The 24,920-nt window shown below is 44.4% G+C and overlaps 1 long non-coding RNA gene and 1 pseudogene across 4 annotated transcripts; both read right to left on the bottom strand.

Moving 5' to 3' along the window:
- Positions 1-310: 310 nt before the first annotated feature.
- LOC123167773 (uncharacterized) lies at positions 311-6,251 on the bottom strand. Of its 4 annotated transcripts, none has more exons than XR_006484093.1 (10): positions 5,775-6,251; positions 5,266-5,358; positions 5,068-5,171; positions 4,420-4,850; positions 3,501-3,572; positions 3,109-3,410; positions 2,917-3,011; positions 1,920-2,046; positions 1,543-1,627; positions 311-893 (listed from the first exon to the last, which is right to left on the bottom strand). It is a non-coding gene; the product is annotated as an uncharacterized lncRNA (long non-coding RNA). The 4 variants fall into 4 exon arrangements; XR_006484094.1 differs by having other exon boundaries at positions 311-888; XR_006484092.1 differs by having other exon boundaries at positions 312-888; positions 1,932-2,046; positions 5,775-6,249.
- Positions 6,252-13,723: 7,472 nt separating this feature from the next.
- LOC123181154 (uncharacterized) lies at positions 13,724-17,751 on the bottom strand (annotated as a pseudogene).
- Positions 17,752-24,920: the final 7,169 nt, after the last annotated feature.

Below are 24,920 nucleotides of genomic sequence, written 5' to 3'. Positions count from 1 at the left end.
CACGGCGGGTGCGATAGGCGGCGATCGAGGGCGCCGGGGGCGATCGGCGGCGATCGAGGGCGCCAGAGGCGATTGGCGGCGATCGAGGGCGCCGGAGGCGATCGGCGGCGATCGAGGGGGCCGAGGTTAGGGCTCGAGAGGAGGAGAGAGGACGAACCGCTTGAACCAAAATTCAAAAGAGTACGCACGATGATGGGACCTCTATAATGAAGTGCTTTATTAATGCAATTAATTTAATCGAAAAATTTAGGACGAGAATACCCCTGGACCTAATTTGGCCGATTAAAAGTACAAAAAAATTTAGGTCGAAAATACCTTTGGACTCAAAAAGGCCCAGTTATTGTTATCCGTTAGATCACCCATATTAATACACGTGCTCTGGTGTATTATAATGCACTGTAAAATTTCCCAACTTTTAGTATAAACTAAATGACTCGTTGCGCCAATGGCGCAAAGGGCGAGAGGGAGACAACTATTGTGAGAATATTCAGACACCCAAGTCTTTACTACTGGTACATAGATGATTAGTTACAATGTGGTACACAAAGGAAGTAGATAGGAAGGGGTAGATTATTAGCTTATGAAAACCAAACGTGGCCAACACTGCCGCATCCTCTGCTTGGAAGCCGCCTTTTCTCACCGGATCTAACAAAGATACATGATCACAAAAGGAAGCAAGACCATCATATATAATGGTCTACTTACTCATTCAGGTTAGTGATCAGGTGGCTGGAACCGCAAAGTATAATGGGGCTTGACGGACAATAAAAATAGGTGTTGCTCCTCGTCTCCTCCTCCTCCTGAGTCTGGATCGAGGCCTCACTCCTCTCTTCTCCTGAATGACAGCTTGAAGGAAAGGACACACAAAAGCGCAGTCCTATACATTGACTAACCTGACAGAAAATAGAGACAAATGTAGATATGGTTATCTATTATGCCGCTGATAAAAAAGTAAAACACTAAACAGAGACAAATAGAAGAATAGTGAGGACTGGAGTAACCTCTACATAATAATTCAGATTGCATCACTGAACATATGAATGACAGAGAGCCCCAAAGAAATTGGCTTTATCAGGTATATGAATGACATTATAGAGAGAATTACCAAATTATCAGGTAAGTGACATGATAGAAAGAGGAAGGTGCTCCATGCTTGTTGCTTGAAACTCCATCAACTACCAGTGCATACACTACATAGGTTAATAATAAACTAATCCTTGAATTCCTCTCATACTTTTTTGTGTGGCTAGTGGATGCTGGAATTTTGCTACTGCGACGCTGCAAATCTTGTTTTGTTTTTACCGAAGGACCTTATTATGGTTTGAAATGTAGTAGTATAGTACTTCGCTAGTTAGCATCCTCTCCTCTCCTCTCAAGAGAAAAAAGAGAGAAGAAATGGGTAGGTGTCTCAACTGGACATCTGAAGAGGATCTGACCACCACGCTTAAATCAAACAGAGTGGAAGCAAAAACAAAACAAAAAAACCTTAATTGGCCTAGAACCGGACGGAGTTAACACAGAGGTTAGAGAGGTGAAAGGGACCTTGATGAGCACAAGAGCGGTTTCGGCTGTCAGCGGTGGGGAAGGAGCTTTCTTTGGCTGTCAGCATCGTCCTGGTGGATGGCCGCTGTAAATTTATAAAAGAATGTAGTATAAACACAACTGAAAATTCTGTAACATAGTTTAGAAGATACCATATTAACAGCAAATACAATATAAAAAAGAGCCACTGTAACTGTAAGGCATAATGGTGATTCAGTGCTGGTTTTCAAATAAACGCAAACAATGCTACTACCATCGCAAATTAAGGCTCGCAATATAAAACAGAGCAATTGCCCAAGTATTTATTTGTGAGTGGCGAAGCATGATAAATGTGAGCGAAAATCCTGTCTTATTAATGAGCAGTTCGATTTTCTCACATGATATAGTACCTGGTGCACCAGTGATTGGATTACTGCTTGTTGGTGGGAAAGCAAGCATAGCGAAGCTTCAGAAATACCACTATAGGGATCGCCATATTTTACAAATAAAATTTTCACTGTTAGCCTGTCCACAAAGTCGACAGAAAAAAATCACTGTTGCTTCCAAAATCATACCAGCAACTTTACCATGTTATACAGAGAACCTAAAAAACATCCGAAAATAAGTACCCAAATATTATAACAAACAAATAAACCTACTCGAGAAATTGTTTCCCATGCTACCTATATGCCCTACCTAAGAAAAAGAAAACCTACCTAAGAAATTGTTTCACACGGCTCCTAAAATCTAAATCCAATGGGCTGTGACCAAACTTATCTGCACCACCAAACCATTTTAAAAGGTCAAACAAGCAGTCACATTGTTCCAACGGGCCATTTAGCTCACTGGCAAGTACAACCTCTCAATAACACCTAAGAGACTCAAGACAAAAGCTAGCCCAATGTTCCTCGCAGCTAATAGAAACACCATGAGAGAACTGTTCTGCAATAAAAATGAAAATAGCAACCATAGTGATAGTAGCAGGGTTCAGAAAACTGCTTTGTTTTTCTACAACCAAACAAACATTGTTTTCAACAAGTTTCAGAGTCTGACATGTAATATTTTATGAAGTGTAAATTAGATTTGAATTATTTGATAAGAAGAAACTCCAGGAGAAACAAATAGCATGCAGCTCTTCTTTTGTGTTTTTTACATAGATAAAACCTGTCCAAATCTATGTTTTTGGGCCTTCAATGCCATTATTAAGAACAACACAACTACAAAAGCTTATGCCTTTCCACAACACTTTCCTCCCAACTTCACTAAAGCATAGAAGAATATAATTTTTATAATCGGCAATAGCAACCATAGTGACAGTAGCAGGGGCGAGTCCTCTCAACTATATATTGCAAAAGAAATTAGGATTGTAGCAATCTCCGGCTTGGCTGGTTTTACCTGGAACAAAATTCAGTCTCATGAAGCCGGAGCCCAAAACTTGGATCCCGGAAATCACGATCTATAACAAGAAGCTGAGACAATGTCACATCAAGCTGCGGTAAGGTAAGTTTAACGTCAGAAACCGTTAACCTCAACAACAACAACAACAACAACAACAACAAAAGAAAGAACAACAGTTAGCAAACCCACTTGGCTAAACAGTGTATCGTAGATAGCCATGAGGCCACTCTGGCCGACGGCAGCGCAGGCCTTCCCATCCAGGTCCAACTGTGGGTTCTGCAGATCGGCAATACTTCAAGCAAGGAGAATTATCAGCACACAAGCAGTGACGATAACAAGAGGCAATGACCGTCAGTAAACTGCTGTGAGAAAAAACTCTCTGCAACATGGTTGTTGATGAACTTTCGGTACTTGAGCCTCTGCCTCCCGATGCCAACGGCGCCGGAGGCGAACAGAATCACCTCATACCCCTGGAAATTAAGCTTCTTCACCTGAAATAGTTCCACATATTTACCGGTCAGCAACTGTCAGAATGATTTTTTACAGGTTTAGAAAGCTCCTTGGTCAGAAAATTCAGTTACCTACTCGCAGAGGGCTCCGAGCCTGCCCATGGCCAGTCGGCCATTCTGCCCGGTGACAACAGCAGTGCCGACCTGGATGCACGAGAAAGTGATTAGATGGACCCAACGAATAGAATACCAATTTACTTAGCGAATAAGCAAATTATTTACTTGATTTTTTTACTTTGCAAGACAACCAAAATTGACTAACAAGTTGTAAACTAACTTTAGAAATTTCATGCTGCGTAAACATACGAAGTAATTCCTCCTCTCCTCTTCTCCATTTTTTCACTCAGGAGTAATTCACATGTTTGTCAAAAAACCAAAAGGAATCTAACCCAAGGCAGAAAATAGCTTGCAGCCACACAAGCATTTTATCGAGCAGGTCAAGAGCATGGGAAAAAGAGAGAGGCTCACCTAGGAACAAACACAGTGAGCAAACGCATAGCAGAAGACGAGGCAGCAAATCGCACAAATAAGATGCAAGGGGCCCGCAAGAAGGCACTTATCTCACGAGAACACCAAACCGCATGATCACCACTCAATAATCTCACAAGAACAGAGGTTCCCATCTACTATGTATGTCTTGGATCCTCAAGAACCACTAAAATCACTGAACCTAAACACCGAATTACCCAAGCATCCAAGAAGCAAGAGCAAAATCACAATTTTGCAATAATGGACAACAGGGGTAAGGTAAGACCCAATTTCCCAAAGCATCCAAGAAACGACAGAAATCACAATCAACATTCATGGACACCGGGGGTAGGGCCAAGAACGGTGGAGGATCCCGGCACAATTGCACGCATCAAGCAACGAATTACAGAAAGGGGGCGCCACGATTCCGCATGGACTCGGCGGCAATGCAAGATCATGACACACACAACCATGTCATACCAAGAAATAGGGAGGGGGACGAGGGCGGGGGATGGGGGCGCACCAATATGCATGCGCTTGCACCCGGAGCACTTCTTGGTGCCGGTGGCGCTGCACTCGGCGCAGGGCCCCAGCTTGGCCCCGACCTGCTGGCTGGGCCCCTACAGTGAGGGGGGCTGCTGCTGATCCCCCTGGGGCGGCATCGCGTAGGCGGTGGCGAAGCCCGCAGTGTCGACGACGAAGTAGCGCGAGGCGGCGCTCCGCAGCACCAACGCCATGGCTGGGCCAAGCCGCCTCCCTGGCTCCCCACGGTGCCCCATCTGAAACCACGGAGCCGCAGCCAACCGCCCCGTCCCGCCCAACCTTGCCAGCACATGCCGACGCCGGTCGACGCACCTCCAGCTACTCTCTCCTCTCTCTTTCTCCCTCCTCTCCTTCCTTCTCTCTCTCCCTCTCATCTTCTCTCTCTCCTACAGCAGGGACTAATCCATGGCGCTGCATCATCCACATCATGAGTTAATGACAAAGCATGGAAGACCCAAACAAAAATTGCAGTTTAAAAGAAAATGAAGCAGTTTGCTAAATTTTAAGAAGAACAACAAAAAGGACTACAGGATAAACACTTGGTGCTGCTATTTTCATGGTATTATCTAATCTAGAATGAAAAGTGTTTATCCTAAAAAATTGTGATATACAAAGATGATAACTTTACCTCATCACCACATGAGAGAACATCAAGAACAGCGTGTGTAGTGCATTGCTTAGCCCCATTGGTCGCTAGCACATGATCTGGGCTATAGGTTAGACCATTATCCTCTGCATATCGATAACCGAGCAACAAGGAAGCCAATTAGACTACTTATTCAATATGGATATTCTGAAAATAAGAAATGCATCCGTGTGCACGTACCCTGAAGCTTGTTGCAGATAGCCTTCCTGAGCTCCATACACCCGGCATTAGCGGTGTAGCTTGTCCAATTTGCTACACCTACAGCACACGTGCCTACAGAAAGTAAAAAAATTACTATAAGTCTGAATGATACAAAGGAATGCCTGAAGCTAAACTGACAGATTGCCAGGGAAATCCGAAGAATTTTCTTGCTACAACTACAGCACACGTGCATGGGATACAAAGAGAAGCCTGCACATTTTTCTTTGTCGCTCAGTACAGCTAAACTAACTGGCAATTTGACTGTTTAGAAGAAAAAAATGAGATTGAGTCGAGAGAAAGAGTGAGGGGCGGCGATGCGCATCACAAATCCTCTCCTCGTCCCTACAGAAACCCCAAAGCACCCCCTGCAGGCGGAAGGATTGGATTCACAGAACACGCAAAATCTGGTGGTTGAGGAGCTCACCAAGATCCGGGAAAATCCATGGGAGGGACAGGGAAAAAGAAAGATCAGACGAATTCGATCTCACCTTCTCTTCTCGCTTGGCGTCGGCGGGGACCAAGGAAACGGCGAGCTGCTGCTTCCTACCGGCGTCCTCTAGGCGACGGCGACGACGTCACGGATGGCTCGAAGGCAAGGACGACGGTGACGACACTGCGGACTGTTCTACAACGGGAGAGGAGTTTAACCTGCCGCGGCATCCTCCTCTAGGCACCTCATACACCGCGACGTGGAGCCGCCCCTCCGGCCACCGCGGCCACGGAACGCCACGCCGCCCTCGTCTTGCCTCCCCAGCTTCTTCAGCAACACCCGCTCTCTCCCTCGCCTCCACCCCCATGTCCCGTCCTGGCAATAGGCACGACGCCTCTCTCCATTGGAGGAGGGGTGGGGGAGTTGGAGGAGGGGAGTGGGTGCAGCAGCTCGCCCCCGCACCCGGGGCGGACGAGATGCTGGGGAGGGGGGAGGGGGTGGGGGAGGGGCGGAGGAGGAGGGGCAGCGATGGGAGGAGAAGGAGGGGCGCGACGAGGAGGGGGAGGCGAGCGGGACGGGCGGGGCGGCGGGGTGAGTGGGTCGGGCGGGGCAGCAGATGGGGAGGCGGCTAGGGTTCTACATTGCACGGGAGCTGCTGGGATTTATACCCAAAGGTGAAATGACTAAAATGCCCTTGGCAGGACAAGGAATTTACAGACGGTGGCACGAGTATTTAAAGGCGACGTGGCTGGCTTCATCCTGCCTAGCGGTTCTTCAAGGTTTATAAGTTAAATCAGGAATTCTAGGTAGCAAATATGGAAACCTGCAGAGACCGGGGGTAATCCTCCTTTATATGGAAGCTATCAAGATGACAAATTTTTGATACACGGTTTATGATCTCGTGGCGAAATACTTATCAATTGTGTATGTAATTTGGAAGCCAATAAATGCAATAATCTTGTTATAGAATGCTAATTAATTTTGTATTTAATTTGCGGGAAACAGTAAATGACGTAATCTTGTTATGGAATACCAACTAATTTCGTATGTAATTTGTGGGAGACAGTAAATGGCACGATCTTGTTGCGGAATGTCAAACAAATTTGTAGTATGTCATTTTTGGGAACCAATAAATGCCATAATGTTGTCATGGAAAACTAATAAATTTGGTATGGTAATTTTCAGGAGCCAATAACTGACATAATCCTGTTATGGAATACTAATTAGTTGTGTATGGTATATTTTGTAGCGAATAAATTCATACCCACAGGATATTCCATGATGCGCGTATTATTGGAGGATCTTGATTAATTACCGCGAACCATAAAAAGGAAACACTAATGCAGGAAGTAATTAAACTGCAAAAATTGGCACTCGAAGGCGCCTCTATATAAACAGCAGCAGAATGAAAGCACAACACCCAGTACAAAAAAGGACAATAGGAGAAGGAATCAAAGAAACAGTAAGAACTTTGCCATGGCTCCAATCAACTTAAGGTTTCTGTGCTTGATGGCTCTTTTGATGATCTCATCCACTTGCATGTCGAGTCAAGTATCAGAGAGCAACATAGGTAGTGCATCTATTTCTAGGAGAGCTTATGAGTTATAGAGAGATTTTTGGTTTCTGGGATATATTTATCCCTTTTGCATGATTCTACTGCTTCCAATGATATGCGTGGGAAATAATATTTCAATTTGAAACTTTTTCACTATTTTGAAATAAGAAAAAGATCCAAATCTAAAATGGGAATTACAGAGAAATCTTAATCTATTGCATGGCCTGGATATTTTTGTCACTGTCCATGTTTTTGTTTAAAGGTTCATTTGGCTGCTTTAGGTGTCTTCAAAGTTGATATTCTTCGTGCAGCAAACATATACAGTCTAAATTTTAACAATGGCCGTTGTTTTGCCCGTGTTTTTATGATTAGCACCCCTTTACTGCCGTGGTACATATCTTAATAAATGGTTTTGCTAGTAGTATTGATCTATCGAGTGCTAGCCATGGTGGTTGTTGACTCCATCCTGATATATTGATTCCATCATAACTTCAATGATGACCTGTGCCTGTTTTTGTATAAGCATGCCACTTCTATCCTGATATTTGCACACTACATTGTTTTCATAGTATCTGAGTTTAATTACGAACTGCTCTCGATTCTGATGCACCTTTTTTTTTGCTGGCATAGGTCTGGAAGCCAAAGCATGTGTTGGCCGTGAAGCCTACCAGTACAATTGTACGCCTGAAGGCTGTGTTGTTGCCTGCAAAAAACTGGGCTGCGGAACTGCGGTTTGCCACAAAGATGGTAGCTGCATTTGCAGCTAGATGAGGCTGCTCAGTCCTCAGTGGTTGCTCTAATTTGTCGCAAGAAAAAGACCCAGATTAATAAGCTTAGGACATAATGTTGAGCTGTCTTCAATTCCTTTGATAAGTTAAATGGAGATTCTTTATTTTCCTGTGGTTTCCCGTATCATGTTTTTTTTTTAAAAGAAAGAAATGGTGGTCTTTTGGCTTAGTCTACCACTTGTGTTAAAAAACTTGGATGTTGTGGAAAAGCATCTTTTGTAAAGCAGGAACACCACATGAGGCAGTGCCAAATCACTTAGAAAATTACCTTCTGTAGAACTTGATTTAAGAACATAACATTGGACCAAATCGTTTCACTGTTCCCAAACACACAAAAATCACCACCGGCACAACCAACATAAGTTCCAACACAGCGCCGGCTCGACCTGAGCTGTTTACGTTCCAGCAATTTATTTAGCTTTAGAGCCCATTCGGCAGTCATCCGGCTCTGCAGAATACGGGAGCGCACGGAGCGCCTGTTTGTCAACTCCCAAAAATTAGGCTGCGGACCGCTCCGCTCCGGCCGCTCCAGGAGCGGAGCGGAGAACTGTCGAACAGGGCCTTAATGGAGTACTCATAGCTGCTCTTTTCTTCCCTTGCACATGTGAGCTTCAGTTGGGATTGCTTTTCAAGGACTAGGGATTCAGCGTAGCTTTCCAGCAATCTGCACCAGGCTCGAATCGTGTTTCTAATGTACCAAAAAATCTTGAAAAATGCTGTTTTTGAATGCCAATCAGCTGTTGCAGCAGGCAAAGTATCCAATCCCCCTCTTCCACACACACACAGAGGTATCAGATTTCTCCACATGCCGGTGTTTCTTGAGGCTATTTTTGTGCATTGCCAGGTAAGTCCCAATCTAACCGGGCAAGCCATCTGTAACAAGGTGCCAAATATAACGTTACGTTTCTTTTCTGAGGATCAATAGAGCGTTACTTTTTTTTAGCAAAAAATAGAGCATTACCGGTAAAGGAGGCCCACTCCTGTGACTAACGGGCGGGCCCATGTAGACTATTAGGTGGGCTTTCTGGTTTTGAGAACATTCTAAAAAGTTTCCCTAGGTTTTCCGGCCGATTTTATTTGTTTTTTCGAAGGTCATTTTACCATTTTATTTTGTTAAATAAGTATATTTGTATTTTCTTCAAATTAGTGATTTTATAGAATGCATGAACTTTTCTTTAGATTGAAAATGTTTTCCAAAATTCATGAACATTTTAAAATTCACGCACATTTTCTAATTCATGAATATTATTTCAAATTCTCATGTTTTTAAAAAATATGTAATATTTTCTAAATTTACAAACATTTTATTATATTCGCAAAAAAACAATTCATGATTTCTTTTTCAATTCGTGAAGATTTTTGGAATCTGTGAACGTTTTTAAATTCAAGAATATTCTTCAAATTAGTGAAAGTAAATAAATTTGTGATTATTTTAAAAAATCTATGAACATTTTTTAATTTCACCATTTCTTTAGAAGTTACCGGAAAAAATGACTGTTTTTTTTCCTTAAGACAGCAAACCACCCTCAGCACAAGATGGGCGAAAAATAAAAAAGCAAACCAGAATGAGGGGAGTCTGGCCGAGCGAGTACAACGTGTGCGAGCAAGTTATTTGGGTATGTCCATTTTGCTCGACATGCGAGCCATAGCAACATTAAGGCGCAATAGGCGCTGAATAAGAGCTCCTGTCAATCGTCGCCGAAGGGTTTTCTTTCGCAATAGGCATCATGATCATTGCATAAACATATAATTTAAAATGTGAAATTAAGGATAACTCAAAACCTCCTTAAATGCTTTAGAATGCATCGCGAAAATCGATACACTAATGTATGTCCTTCAGAAATCCTGGAATATTCATCATAGCTTCACCTATACGTGAGAAGTCTACCTGTAAATTTTCATGAACTGTGGATGGACAAAACTCCAGAAATAAATTTTCAACCCTTAGTAACTTTAAAATGGTAGATTAAATGTATATTAAATTGGGGGACTTCCGCTTTGTGAAATATCTTGAAAATTTATGAATAGTCTTCCAATAATATTAGGAAGCTGCAATAGATTTTCATAACTTTTGGAATAAAAAAATCACAATCTTGTAGTTTAGACCCCAATTTAAATAAAGTAGCTTGCCTTCTCTCAAACTATTTGTATCAAGAATGTGGCATCCCAGTCCACACCAAGAAACAAGGGATGAACTGAATTGCTTGCCTTGTGGCAGGGGTCAGTAGCTTGCCTTCTCTCGAACTATTTGTATCAAGAATGTGGCATCCCAGTCCATGCCCAGAAACAAGGGATGAACAGAATTGCTTGCCTTGTAACAGGGGTCAGTAGCTTGCCTTCTCTCAAACTATTTGTATAATTTGCTCAGATTCTGTTCTATTTAATTGTTAGTGTCACTAACTTGCTCTAAAAGAGCCCCGCTTCGGCACACCCTCCTCACAAAACGTATAAAGGGCAATATAGACTTTTCATGAATTATACGGTCGTCTGTTGTATACATATCAATTAATGTATGTAATATATTTTTTAGGTGAATGTACGTAATAGTTCAGTTTTCGGTAAAAGTGGCGACCAAATGGGCCGGGCCAATGCAAGTGCTGAGCAAATGCAGGAATTTCGTGAAAAATATAAAACCACATGTAGCAAGAGTCGAAACCCAACATAGCCATGCATGCTAACGATACTAGCCAGACGAGCTAGCCACTGACGACGGCTTAAAAGCAGCCCTAAAGTTTAAAGTACCAATTAAAGTGGCAGGTCCTTTTTTTAATTTTCATTATTTCTTGGAAAAAATGTGAACAAAATTTCTTGGAAATACGAACATGTTTTGAAATCATAAAAAAAATTCGAATATTCTTTTCTTAAATGCGAACATTTTCTTAGTGTACGGTGAACTTTATTCAAATACACACTGAACATTTCTTAAAATATATGCTGAACTTTTTTGAAATGCATGCTGAACAAAATTTCTATACATGAAGAACATTTTTTTATGAACAGTGAACATTTTCCAATATATGTTGAACATTTTTCTTCAATACGGTGAACTATTTTAAGATGATGTTTTCTGAAAAATGAACAAAATTGGAATTTTGAACTTTTATTGGAATTTGGAATTCCATTTTTTTAAACGTGAATAATTTTGAAAAATATGATTTTTTTTAAAGACATGAACAAAATTAGGAATTTCAAACATGTTAGAAAATTCTAAACATTTTTTGAAAATTTTGAATTTAGGAAAAACAAAAAGCAAACAGAAAAAAGAAACAAAATAAGGTAAGAAACAAGGTGTGAGGTGACGACCGGGGTCCAAAAATATCTAGACGACGACGAGGAATGGAACAAATGGACAAGAGAAGTCTGGACATGATCGTCAATGATGCCCTCAGATCTTTACACATTTTTGTACGAATCATTGACGCCACATGCCGATCCTATCTAGCATAAACAAGCAAATTAAAAAACTGGGGTAGAACCATGTTAAAAGTCTCCAAAATCTTATATTTCAATATAAGGTCTACTAAATGGGGTAATATGTGTCACAAATGTACAGCTATAGGGTAAAAGGTGGAATTCACTCCAAAATAAATTATATAGGCAAAGTGTTTTACATGGAACCATATGACTATATGATTCATCAACTGGGAACATCCGTGATGCACAAAAACCAAGCGAGAGATAACATGGTTTAGTTGAACCAAACATCCATGTAGCGAGACAAGCTATCCGACATAGTTGCGTCATCCATGCATATAGAAGTACTTCCAATGGGCCTGGGGAAGGAACAATACAACCCCTCAGGTCGCTCCCGTGGGCGGCCAAGGGGTGAACCCTAGTCGCCGCCAGTCAAAGCCCTTCCTCTTCTCATCCCCTCGCTGCTGTCGGCGGATGCTGCCTGGGCAAAGCCTACGCGGCTCAGCGGCGGCGGGCCATTTCCTCCTCGTGTTGGTGCTACGCCAGCACGGGCTGCTAGCCACGGCAGGATCTCGGGCGCTGGCCTCGCACCAGTGCGCACACTGGTTGGGAGTGGTCGCGGTTTAGCACTGGGAGGCGTGCGTAGGGGCGGTGCAGCGTGGCTGCATCAGGGTGGCCGTGTCCCGGCGATTCGAGGAGCGCGGCGATCTGGAGCACCGGCAAGGGGAGGCGCGACATGGGGAGGCGTGTGCGAGGGATGTAAGGGGAGCACGGATTCTAGCGGCCTGCGCGGATCTGGTGCTCCGACGTGGGGAGGCGCGTTGAGGGATCCAGCGGACGCGGATCTGCGCGTGGTGGGCCCAGACGGGCGTCCTGGGCGTGCGGGAGGTGTAGGCAGCGCGGATCTGCTGTGTGGGCATCGTGGCAAGGGCGCTGGGCGTGCAAGGGGCTCGAAGGTGATGGTGGTGCTGTGGCAGCAAGGTGTGCAAGGGGCCTGCGGCGACGAGGTAGTGCAGTTGCGTGCCGTGGGCATTTCAGATCTGGTCTCTGGTGGGTCCTTTGTGGCGTGCATGGTGCATGTTGACGCGCTTGATGCATGACTGCGGCCCGAATCCATGATGGCTCCTGGCCTCGGGCAGCGTGCCTATACCCCTTGCCGGCATGGTGCTTGGTATGGCATGGCGGCTTGCGATGCATCCAACGGTCCTTCTCCCGGGCGACAGTTGATGGATTTGGCGCCTCGTGCCGGAGTTTGACCGCCGGTAATCTCCGGGTGGTGTGGTCGACTATGGTGGTTTTTCGTCCACGAGCAGGTTCGTTGGTGGTGGTGGTGATGGGTGGGCTTGTCGGCGTCGGTGCAGATTGATGTGCGGTCGAGGGTGTGTTGGGAGCTGGGGTGAAAACCCTGTCTCGGCCTTGTGTCGTGACTAGTGATGGCGGTGGTTGCGGCTGTCGTTGACCTTTTGGAGGCATTGCTGCTCTGCTGTTGCAGACCTCTCACACGGATCTAGCAGACGGTGCAACTCTGGGGGAAACCCTTGATCCTGAGTGATCGGACGATGGCGGCGCCTTGGTGTCGTTTTCCCTCTACGGGACTTCGTCTTCGGAGCCAGACATCGACATGTAGGACAAGTGGATGGCGTCGGTGTTCGCGTCGAGGCTTCTGTGGCAACAATAATGGGGGTGAGCGAGGTCGGAGATGTGGCGTCGGTTGAGGTTGTCGGCTCTTCTCCGACGTGTCCGTGGGATTGCCTCGGCTGTTTGTCGCGGTGAAGTCTAAGCTGCCGTGGCGGGACCAGGTGGTATACGATGACGAGCGATGGGTGGTCCGTTCGGTAATCCTCCACGGCGCCAACCTTGCCTACTTCTCCTTCGTAGTTCTCCGTCAGAGTTGGAGCTGCGCTGTCTTGCCGCAGGTGGCTGAGTTATGGAATGGGCCTGCATGTGACTCCACATAGCCTCTTCCATGTGGGTTGGGTCGATGATCATCTGCGACAAAGTCGGAGTCGTTTGCTTAGTGTTTTAGGGTTGGCGATGAGGCCTACTAGAGGAGAAGTGATGACGATGACGTCTACATGCGGTCTTGATGATGCCCTCGTTGGAGAGTGTGTGTGGTATCCTGTGTGCCGCTCAGCGGTTTGTGATGTTTTTTCACCCGGTTTTTCAATAATTAACTAGTCTCTTCTCCTTAATGAATGGATGAGGCAAGGCAAATCCTTTGCCTCTGTTTCGAAAAGAAAAAAAAAGTACTTCCCATGACATCTGCTCGATACATATATCCACAAATATATGCGTGAAATCATCTCACGTCTCAAATCCAGCTCATTACTACTAAATCATCCCACAAGTTTTTAGTAGTGCTACCACAACATTATCTCAAATAGAATTCTAGTTATAAGTAGGATGTAAGGGCATTATCTCTCCATCAGGCCATGAGGTAAACATTTAACAATCATTGGATGAACCAACGATAGTGAGATCCGCCTTCACAACGCAGCTCGATCCTACTACATAGCCTCCCGATGGGTCCTTGAGTTTCTTGAGTCCAAGGAAATTAGCCCATCCCCAGCTGCGTCCACCCGTAAACACCAAGAGACCTGCGATCACCATAAAAGTAAGAAGATCAACTGTAATCATCATGAGGTTACGGACACTAGCTTCTTGAATCACACATATCAGTAGGACTGATACTTGCTAAGGAGAGCTGAACCTGAAGTTCCAGTCAAGCGTTTCCCGTTCTTTTGGTCCAGGATGGACAGAGTCATTACAACCACCTTCTTGGACTTGAGATGGAGCTCATCCGAGACATCCAGGTATAAGTACAAGCTGAGGCAACCAGTGCTGTACTTGTCACCGCGGATACATGCGGACGTACCTGTTGAAGAAAATGGGAAGTGTCACTTCAAATATAATTGGGTACCCGGGAAAATATATTTGAAGGGCTGGTTACTGAAATCAGAAAGTTGTGGCTGAGCTTGGCTGTAGTCAAGAGAACTTTGGACACAACATGGTAGCATTACAATTGTACAAAAATTCTGAACAATATATCACTACAGTAGAAGATAGAGTACAATGTTACACAAAAACAATCTGAGAAAATAATCGATGGTATGTGGCACATCCAAGAACAGGTGGTACCAAATATATACATAATGAAATTCTAGCTTTTATTCAACATAGAATTTAGTACTAGTTTCCGAATCTTTGGTGCAGCATGATTACAAAAACCTGTTTCTATTGAAACTGGAATGCCTACGCATATCTGTAAATAAAATAGAAGTACAGTTCGTTGGTTGTATAATGCTAAACTGTCCAGTTAAAATATTTGAAGGACCTTGCCTTGCACAAAGAACTAGCCATCACTAAGTTCCTAAAGTGAGTAGGTACCATGAGCTAAAGGATACGTATAAGCTAAAGTGTTGGATAACGCATGCATGCCATTTATATAAATCATTTGGATGTAACTGCCTAACTGGTAACAGGTGCATACCATTTATGCCCACCAACTTCAAATGTAGGAGAACGGACAAAGTGATCCAAGTCCAGTTCAAGGAAATTGTTCATGTTCCAAGTGTATGTCCCTTTGACGAACCCCTTCTTCTGAACAAAGAGGTTCTGAACTGTCGTAGGCTTCTTCTGAACCACAACAGCGTTCTTTTCAGGAGAAGAGACATCAATTTTTAATATCTCCACACCGAAGACACAGCTATCATCAACTAGAAAAGCAGATGATTTCAGTAGCTCCTGAAGAGGAATCAAGCAATGCTCCTTCGAGAAGATATTCTTGAAATCAAAGTTGTAGCTAGCTGCATTTAGGTAAAGGTCAGAACTTGGAAGATTAGACAGCGAAGAACTTGTATGCAAGAAGCAAATATTACCAAATAATATCTAACCAACCTTCACCCTAGCTAAGAAAGCAAGGTAGTGAATTACATCAAGATGATGATAATCAAATTTAAAGAGAAACATGTGTATGCTATCTGAACCATAATAGTCTCAAGTGTGAAACTTGTAATGTCTACAGAGAAACTTGTAATGTCTCGAGTGAGATACATGTGTATGCCATTAGAACCATCCAAATTCCTGAAGGTCTACAGAGAACCTTGACAGCAAAGCAACTACAATGCGACTTGTTAATGACAAAACGTTGTATTTGATCATATTTGATATTTACAGATATTGACTTGTAATGATAGAATCATGGTATTTTTATCTCAAACTTATGACACACAGAGGAGTATGGATTCATAGCTGTAATCTGATGGACGTGCTTGAAAAAACACATCCATGAGACTACCTTTGCAACCACAGTACATTCCTCTTGAATGGTTGTATATTGACAACTCAAACACCGCATGCACCATGTGACCTGGCACCAAGCTTGGTCGGAATGCCACAAGACGAAGAGCAACATATGGCATTGCCGAACCAGCTTTTTTATGCATTGATTTCACTTCCAGGTGCCTGGTAAATGAAATCATAGGAAAAAGCCAAAGTCACTCTAAAATTCATAACTGAAGTAGGAGTGCAGTCTAATTTCTTCACTTCATGCACTGTATCAACTTTAGCGACAGACTGTTTGTTTATGAGATTGTGATTGCTAATTTGATTACATCGATGATCGATCGAAACATCATTGTGAGTGAATGGCATCGTAAATCAATGTGTATATGGATAACATATAATTACCTTTTCTACTAAAACAAACCAGATGGTATTTACAGCCAATACATGAATTTTGCAGAGTTTCTTTTGCAATTATGGTGCATACCAGTTATACCCAGAGCAGTGAAAAGTGTCAGATGTTGCTGACTTAGCTCCTGTCTCAACCAGCGATGAGAAGTCATTAATCCTCCATTCTAAATCTGGAACATGGGTCTTTCCAAAGTCCTGCATCCTCCATTCTGAGTCCGGATCAACATGGACCTTTCCTAGGAGTGCACGAGCTGATATTTGCACAAATGTAATAACTCAAAATTACAAAACAAAGAAGGAGAGAACATGCTATGAGAAAATTCATGTGCATGTTGCAGTTCCAAATGAACAGAGTACAATATCAACAACCGCAAGAATGAACAACATCATATAAGTTTTGTATGTTCTGATTAAGATAAATGAATCAAAATCTTGAACGCATACTAGGTTATTCATGTCACCAATCAGGGGTAGAACAAAGCAGAAATACTTGTACTTTCTTATAGTATGTCATTAGCCCGTACTACCGCTTCTAATCAAAAAGACATCAAGACCAGCACTCAAACGACTTCGTGTTTCCAGATAAGGAGAGTGACAACCCAACATACTAGCTAGCCATCTTCAATTTAGAGCTAGGATTCATATTCCGCCTTGACTTTTGCCAAGGATTTAATGCTGTAAATTACACCTAACTTTTATAGTTTATAAAAGACACAGTACAAACATCGAACTTCTATTTGGTTTATAAAAGACAGTCGAAACATCACGATTGACTAGACATACATACATGAATTCTTGCAGTTGCCCATAGATCTGCCCCTTCCTCTTCTCTCCTCGTCTGCAAGTGAGATTAAATCATATCACATCTCAGGTAAAGGTAGCACATCATCATATAGACTAGTAGTACTAAAGAACCACGGTAGGCACACAAAAATTGTAACTATCATGCCATAATGCAGGGTTAAGAACATACAGAATCTTGAGGGGTAGAGTCAACCTTGATGAAAAATAATTACCACGGCATGTAAAAATCATTACCCGCCAAAATAAAAGAAAGAACAAGAAGTAGAAGTCCCTGTACACGAACAGATCGATTAAAAACCTACGCGCTGTACGCCTCGATCGATTGGGAAAGAAAGCCAACAATTTGCAGCCCAAAATCCTGAATCCCTGTTTCGTGAAAAGAAATAAAACTGGAAGTCTGAAAAACCCTCAACTCCAGAAGAACAAGTGAAGAACGGTAGGATGCGATCCGCGGTAAGGAGACGGGATTTGCGGCTTCCATGAAGAACCCTGAATCCTGTTTCGTGAAAAGAAAAAGGAAAAGCTGGAAACCCCCAACTCCAGAAGAAGAAAGTGAGGGACAGCAGGATGCGATAATCCGCGGTAAAGAGACGGGATTTGGGACTGCCATGAAGAAGCGGAGGAAGAGAGGGACCGGGATTTGGGGGCGGACCGGGAGTACCTCACAATGGCTTCCTCGGTGTTCGTCGGGGTCCCGAAGCCGGAGGTGCGAGGCAGGGGAGTGGGGTTTTAATGGTGGCCTAGTCACAAAGAGGAAGAGCGCTTGCCCCCCACTTTCCTCTCCTCTTGTGGCAAAATTTCGTGTTTTGACCCTTTTCACGTCTAAAATCAGGATCTGACCCCGGTTTGAAATTATTTCGACATTTGACCCTTTTAGCTACCGCCGTCCTCCCTGACGGTAGATATGTACAGGCTACCGCCGTCCACCCTGGCGGTAGGGTGCTCTGATGGCCGTCTGGCCGTTAACGGGGTCTGACGTGGCAAAGGGACCTACCGTCGCACCCCTCGGCGGTAGGCTCCAACACCCTACCGCCGAGGTCTCTAGCGGTAGGGTCCTGGAGATAAGGTTCGGTGGGGTCCACTCACCACCCACCCACTCCACTCATCTTCTTCCTCCCCGAGCTCACACTCTCTCCCCCTTTTCTCCCCCACCTAAACACCCACTAGATCCACCTCCATTGCTTGAGATTTGTCCCGTGGATCGAGGCCATTTGCATCACCCAAGGTACCTCCCCCATCCCTCCTTCATTTGATTGGTTCAAATCATCTAGTTTTGTTGGAATCAACTAGTTTTGCAACCCCCCTAGTTCTTCCTCTAGTTTAGCATTTATTGTGCATTTATGGGGCATTTATGGTGTATTTATGGTTGATCTAAGTAATATGTGTCACTCTTTGTTGTGGCAAGCTAGCTTAAGAGTTAGGGTTAGGGGTTTAGTTAGGTTAGGGTTAGGGTTAGGGTTAGGGTTAGTGCTATGATTAAGGTATACTAGTTGTTAGATTCAAAATCTTATATTTTAGATAGTTCATCCATATGAAATGACCGGTCCATGGATGACTCAATTTTGTTCCATTGATTTTAGATGGATAAATGAATGTGCATTATTTGGACAAGGCGGCTTTCATGGATGGAAATGCCGACGAAGGGGAGGAGGCCATGGTTTTTTACACAAGCCCGAGCTATGATGATATTGTCGTGAAAGTGAGAAACGTCATCAATTGGATTAAGCCAAGTGATGGTGTGAAGCTTATTGGACGGTATGATATGGGAGTGGGAGTAAGATCCCGATTAAAGAGTATGCCCATCACCTCTCAATTGCATTGGGATGTGTATAAGGAGAAAGTTGAGGGATCACAAGACAAGTCACTTGAGTTATTTGCCACAAGACAAGTAAAGGTTGAAGTTCCTCGGCCACTACTTGACTTGAACCGGAATGTGTCCTCCCCAATACATGATGCTGTCGTGGTGTATGACCACAATGCGGCTAGCCAACCACTAAGTAGCCAACCACCAAGTAGCCAACCAAATGAAGAGGACATCAATGCTAGAGCAATAGTTCTTGTAGGTGATGATCATGTTGAAGATGAGCCCGTTGCTCATGTTGATGAACATGCAAATGTTCATGTTGATGAAGATGCTATTGCTCATGTTGATGGAGATGCTATTGCTCAAGATGATGTGTATGCGGAAGAAGAAGAGATTCATTACAATCCCATTGGTGACTTGGATGTCATTGTGCATCAACAAGACATGGACTGGAACCTACCTTATAGCCGTATGTGTAGGTATGAGTCGGATGATGAGGGTCCACCGGAAGAATTGGATGAGGATGGATTCACGCCGCAAGAAAATCAAATTTACAAGAAGGTCAATGGCAAGGAAAGAGGACCCTCTTTGTTTCGTGATCATAGCCTTGCCGACAAGGCCGTTGTTGATGGTGGCATGAGGTTGGGCTTGATCGAACCATCGCCTTGCCCGAGGATGGGTGATCCAAGGCCACCGGGTGAGGACGAGAATGCTCATTTGAAGAAAGGGATCAAGTTTGGTTGTTTGCAAGAGTTCAAGATATGGTTGAGTGACTATGCCATTCGGAACCATAGGCCGTTCGTTGTTGGTCATTCCAACAAAAAATTGCGCTACACAATCAAATGTGACAAAGAAGGTTGCCCATGGAAGGTCCGTGGAAGAAAGATCAAGGAAACCGGGAAATGGGAGTTGAAGAGTTGTGTGGCCACCCACAAGTGCATACCGCCGGAGAAAGCGGACCGAAGCAAGGGACACTGCCAACTCATGTCCGAGTATCTAGGCTATAAATTGTTGAATGAGATATCCCATGATCCAACCGTGAAGGTGAAGTTCCTCATGAGTTCGGTCTTCGAAAGATTCGGGTACCTGGTCAAGTATGGAAAGGCGTGGATGGCGAAGGCAAACGCTATAAGGATGTTGCATGGTGATTATGTCGCCGCGTACAACATTCTTCCGAGAATGTTGGGATCCATTGCTCATCGGAACCCGGGCATGCGCCATAGGGTCGAGTCAATCGAGGGAGTGTTTCATCGAGCTTTTTGGAGCTTTGGGCAATGCATCGATGCATTTAGGCATTGCTGCCCCGTGTTGTCAATTGATGGCACGTTCTTGACCGGAAAGTACAAGGGCACGTTGATGGTAGCAATGGCCCACTCGTCCAATGACAATGTGTTGCCGGTGGCATTTGCGTTGGTGCCTTCCGAGCATGATGATAATTGGCAGTGGTTTATGGATCATGTGAGGACGAAGGTGATTGGCCCCAAAAGAGAGGTGTGCATCATATCGGATCGCCATCATGGGATTCTCAAAGCAATAGAAGTTGACATTCCAGGCTATCCAAAGCTCCAACACCGTTGGTGCATGAGGCATTTCGTGGCAAACTTTTACCGTGCAGGCAAGAGCTCTGTTGGAAAAGGCAGTGCCTAGGAGGCGCTTAGGCATGCCTAGGCGCTAGGCAATGGCCAAACGCCTCGCCTAGGGCATAAATGGAGGTCTAGGCAGGGCAAGCAAGGAATTGCCTACCCAAGCAAGAAATCATTCCCCATACTACACTGATATGCCAAACGGGTTATATTCCAATGGCAGTAGACAGTAATTAACTTATTTATATGCCCTAAACAAATATCAACACCCATATAATAAATTAATAATCACAAATGCACTATGAATAAAAACTATATCACCGTCTAGGCCGCGCTTAGGCACTGCCTCGCTTATGCCTACCGCCTTTTCCAACCTTGGGCAAGAGTAAGGAGTTTTGCAAAGATCTTACCCATGTTTGTGTGGCATTCAACACCGACACTTTCCAAAGCCGCTATGATAAGCTATTCACGGCGTTGGAGAAGAACAAAGGAGGGAGAGAATTCTTGACAAGGAATTTTCTGGAGAAGCATAAGTGGTCACGTGCTTACGACGAAGGAGGTTTCCGATACGGAGACATGACAAGTAACATGGTGGAATGCTTCAACAATGTGCTCAAGGGTGTCCGTTCTTTGTCGGTCACTGCAATAGTGAAATATACCTTCTTCAAGCTCAACGAGTATTTTCTGAGGCATTCCGAAGAGACGGCCAAATGGATAGGTGAGAAAATGGAATTTCCCTTCAAAGTTGAGGATTGGTTGAAGCATCAAGCGCGCAAGTCTTGGCGTCAACAAATCATTAGTTTCAATGAAAAAGAACAAATCTACCAAGTCAATGAGCCGAGTGGCACAACAAGGGACGGCATGACATACGGTGCAGTAGCATATGAGGTGCGCCTCAAGACCCGGTGGTGTCAGCGCGAGAGACCTCACAAGTATCATTGGCCTTGCTCGCATGTGATGACCGCCGCAAGGTTCAGAAACTTGAAAGTATCCGATGGTACCACCTTGCGGTTGCATGAGTTCACATTGGAACGAACAAGGTTGACATGGGCTCCTAGGTTTCATCCCTTCCTAGATTAGTCACAGTGGCCTGAGTATCATGGGCCACACATCGTCCCCGACCCCGAACTCATGGTGCCTACAAAGGGAAGAAGAAGAAAGAAGAGGTTTAGGGGTGACATGGATGACCTAGCTGGATACACCGGAATGAAACAATTTGGTAGCGGCCATTTCATGGAGGCACCGGACATCAACAGTTCTGGTAAATGTGACGAGCCGGGACACAATGTTAGGAAATGCACCAAAAAGCCACAGACCGATGCCAACACTCCGGATCCTAGTCAAAGTGGTGCCCAAAGAGGAGGTATCGGTGGCACACGAGGAGGTAGGAGTGGTAGTGGACGAGGAGGCAGGAGTGGCGCACGTGGAGGACGGACGAATCTTGGCGGTAGTGGACGAGGAGACAGTATTAGAGGGTGTGGGGGACGGTCGGGTACCGGTGGCCGTGGTCGTAGGACGAGAAGGGTTGATAGAGGAAGGCCTATTGACATCTTGCTTAACCCAGATGGTTGAAATAAGGTGAATGGTACTTGTTATTTGGTCTTGTTTATTTGTTTTTTTGCATACATACATGTTATTTTACTTTACTAACTACCAAATTTGTCTTTATGGGCATGGCTTCTTCCGGTTCCGTGACGAGGCCACCGTGTGCTAACCGCGAGGATATGCCGGACAAGTGGACAGACGCCGAGTTGGATAAGGTGAAGGACAAAGGTATGAGAACTCCATCATGTTGGTGTGGAGATGTTTGCAAAGTTAAGGTATCCACCGACCGCAAGAAATCATGGACGGAAGGAAGAAGATATTTTGTTTGTCCCAACTATGCCTACGATTGTCCTCGTCCAGCTCACGCGTATGATGTACCGCTGGTAAGTTGTTCAAGTTCAAACATGTCGTCAACCATTGAATCTATCTTACTAATGACCACATTTGTTCTTTATTCGTACCTAGTCGCCGCCTCCACTTTGTAAGTACTTCACATGGATAGATCAAGATGTGCCAGAAGATGTTAAGAAAGATCAACATCGAGATTGTCTAAGGAGGCAGCGGTTGTTTGAAGAAGCATTTCAGAGAGGCTTGGATGAAGAGCGTCGTGAAAAGGAGAGGATGGAGCGCAAGAAGCGTGAAGAGGAGAGGGCACGCAAGGAGAAGATTGCTCGTCAAGAGGAGAGAGCAAGAAAGCTTGCAAGGGCTCGTGAAGCCCAAGAGGAGGATGAGGCACACGACAAAAAAGGAAAATGGCCTCGTGTGACCCAATAAGGCCTTCGTTTCAAAAAACTAGTCATGAACTATGCCTTCAATCTCGAGAAACATGTGATGAACTATGTCTTTGATTTGTGATACCTATCATGAACTATGTACTTTATTGTGAAACCTGTCATGAACTACGTCTTCGATTTGTGAAACTTGTGATGAACTACGTCTTCGATTTGATGAAACTATGTCATGAATTATGTTTGTTTTGCTGTTGCTGTGACTTGATTTGTCTTGAAGTGATGAAGAAGAAAAACAGAGCAAACTCTGCTCTGCTTTGCACCCTACCGCCAGACCTCATGGCGGTAGGATATGAAACCTTACCGCCGGGGGGTATGGTGGTAGGTTGGCGAAATGTTCTGTGACCGAAACGGTCCCCTGTTCCGCGGTAGGGTTGGCCACCCTACCGCCAGCACGCTCGGCGGTAAGCCCCTACCGCCGGGGATCATGGCGGTAGGGTTGGCCATCCTAACAGCCATTTTTCTGTGACCAAGTCGGCCACTGGTTTTACAGTAGGGTTGGGCACCCTACCGCCGGAGATTATGGCGGTAGGGTTGGCCATTTTTTTGTGACCAAGTCTGCCATTATTTTGCCGGTAGGGTTGGCCACCCTACCGCCGGGGCCTATGGCGGTAGGTGCTGCCTTTATTTTTTAGCCCTTTGCCTTTCCATTTCTTACAAATTTTTATGAACTAAGCATCCAGAAATGATCGAGTAGCAAAGACATCAATAACTGAGCATAGTTCATTACATCCACAAATGACACTTTTCTAACGATTTGAATGACATAAGTTCAAACTACAAATGATCAAGTAGCAAAGACATACATAACTGATCCATGTCCATGTCCCCCTTCTAGCGATTCGAATGACATAACTTCAAACTACGAAGCTCAAGCTCGGAGCATACATTTTCTACTTCGGAAAGAAAGATCTAAAACGCATAAGACATTCAATTTGTGCGTCACGATCACGATTAGGCGTCAGTTGATAATCCAACGATCCCGCCCAATTCTCCAACCCACCTTTCATTTTGCCGAACCAGGCCCATCGAGCACGGCGTTCCGGAATCTCTGACTTGCCTTGTGTGATTGCCCATCCAATGACCTGTCCGGGTTTTCTCAAGTCCAGCTCGCGGAATTCTTCTATGTTCACAGAGAAAAATATCTCTGTTGCCACAGAATGTCTGCAAGCATATGCCTTCTCATGCAGCTCATCAAGTATCTTCTGTTTTTCTTTCACAAGCCTACGAAAAACTTTTCTCTCCTTAAGATCAGAAGGTTCCTCCATGAATGGATACTTGTTGAAATCCATCATGGCAGCAAACTCCTCATCATTGCTCTTGAACCATGCTTCAAGCTCCCTCTTGATAGCAAGTTGTCGCTCTGGTACAATCTTCTTAGACGCTGCCGCCAAACTCTTAGATGCAATGGCACAACACTTCTCATATACTTTCTTCAACTGCTCCGGGGTCATGTTTTCCATGCTACATGAAATGGAACAAACCATAACTCAAATCAAATGATACAATACAAACACAAAGCATAACTTATTTATAATGACCTAGGTTACATAATGTTCTCACTGGTTCAAAATGACATAGGTTGCATAAATGATAAGGGTACATGCCATTACAGTCCAAATGACACTACAACATCATTTGTTTCAACCCCCTCTACTACTCCATCAATAAGACATCTTTGTCGTATGGCCCGGGGTTGCAACAAATGACATCATTTCTTTCACGGATCCAAGCCCAACGAGCTGCCCGACTAAGTATCGCCGACGATGCTTGCCTAACTAGCCAATCAATGATCTGGCCAGGGTTGTTAAAGTCCATCTCATTCACTTCATCCCTTGTTCCACATAATGCAATTTGCCTTGCAAGAGCGCGTCTATGATTTTTCTCTTCATTCTTGAGGTTGCTTATGTTTTTCTCTTTAGCTTGGTATAACTTAACTCTGGCATCGTCGCACTTCGACACATAATACTTTGAAAAATCTCTACAAGCCGCATTCAATGCATCAATGGCTTTGACCCACAAGTCCATCTTTTCCTCAATGACTGCACGTTCACGCTTCGCCGTCGCCTCCGCGGAAGTCTCAACAAAGATGATCGATCCCATCCTACAAGTCGAGGGATTACTATAACGGTCATCCAAGGCAAAAATCCTAACCGTGTCTCGACAAAAACTAGAACCCTAGGAGTAGATCGAGCTATAATTCAAGAGGTACCTACTCTAACAAAACC

The sequence above is a fragment of the Triticum aestivum genome, chromosome 1D (assembly GCF_018294505.1).
Source record: "Triticum aestivum cultivar Chinese Spring chromosome 1D, IWGSC CS RefSeq v2.1, whole genome shotgun sequence".
NCBI lineage: Eukaryota > Viridiplantae > Streptophyta > Magnoliopsida > Poales > Poaceae > Triticum > Triticum aestivum.
This window is presented reverse-complemented; position numbering and strand designations above follow the sequence as displayed.